We start from the raw sequence: 1,538 nt of genomic DNA, 5'->3' as shown, positions 1-1,538 counted from the left end.
AAAAAAAAAAAAAAAAAAAAAAACAAATCTTAGTAAAACCAATACCTTCTCAGCTTCGCATCGAAGCTAAAATTTAACTTTTTAAAACTTGTAACATAAAAAGAAAAGAAAATGTTTATTTTGATTACTGATTTATAATGCAAAAAAAAATATATAAATAGCTTTATTTTTTATAAAACAACTAATACAGTTATTTTATAAAAATGAAAAATGTCATTTTACAAATTGTATTTGACACATGTATATACATTTTTTTATTAAAAAAAAAAAACAATGTAAAATTAAGAAAAACATGATTAATAAAAAAAATTTGCAACAACAATAAAAATGCACGAATAAAATGAAAAATTGTAGTGTTAATAGAAGAAAATGGATAGAAAATTAATAAAAGGCTTTAGGTGTGGAGATCTGCTCTTGAAGGAAAGGTATTAAGAATAAGTAGAAGTAAGACCAGAGTCTATAGAGTACGAATTTGACAAAGGAGAACACGAGGTAGATGAAATGAGGGGAGCAGTGTCAATAATCAAAGATGTGATAGGAGAGGTAGTAGGTTTTAAGTATTTATGATCAATTGTGCAAAAGAATGGTGGTATTGACGAGGATGTAAGACACAGGATTAAATATGAGTGGTTAAAGTGGATAGAAGCGTCTGGTATGTTATGCAATAAGAGTATTCCAATTAGACTGAAAGATAAGTTCCATAAGACTGTAGCGAGATCAGCTAAGAGAATAGAGTAGAGAATGATTGTAGCAGTGATAAGGATGCTTAAATGTAATAATGTGATAAGTACAGACAAGAGAAGATAGGATAAGGAACAAACATATAAGAAAGAGTATAGATGTATCTTCAATCGTAGATAAGATGAGAGAAAATAGACTTAGATGATTTAGTTATGTTTTGAGGAAAGAGAAATCGGAAGATGTAAGATTATGCAGCTATGGAAATGTTGAAGGATAAAAAGAAGAAGAATACTTTAGTAAAATATATACATTTAATATTACAGCTTCGCTTTAAGTTGAAGAGAGATGATCGATGACGACAATTTTACCGTCGCCAACATGCAAACAATCGATTTTTTTTTTAACTTTTAAAGCAGCAATTTTTTTTATTTTCTATAAAAAAATAGCATTTTGTTATATTTAATAATAATTAATTTGTTTAGTAAAACAACATTCGTTATTATTGTGAAATATTAGCGGAGTAAATGGATACCTCTGTTAATGATTTGTGGCAAAAATATATTAAAAAACATTTTTTTTATACACTCATAGGTGTCGGGTGGGCAGATTTTTTGAAGGAGAAAAATTTGACCACTCTATGCCTAATCGAAGTATGCGAAAATGATAATTTTTGAATATTGGAAGTTAAATTCAAACATAACACCGAATAGTGTCAGGGTAATGTTTATTCGTGGCATTGACTTGTCGACTAACAATGTTATCTAACCATGTTTTACATTCAATATGATGATAAGGAAAAATTGTAATCTCCTTGATCCGTTATGTGTTTTATATTATGTTTAGATTCGATTTTACGA

This window comes from Daktulosphaira vitifoliae, unplaced genomic scaffold (genome assembly GCF_025091365.1).
Source record: "Daktulosphaira vitifoliae isolate Bord-2020 unplaced genomic scaffold, ASM2509136v1 Scaffold_4, whole genome shotgun sequence".
Lineage (NCBI taxonomy): Eukaryota > Metazoa > Arthropoda > Insecta > Hemiptera > Phylloxeridae > Daktulosphaira > Daktulosphaira vitifoliae.
This window is presented reverse-complemented; position numbering follows the sequence as displayed.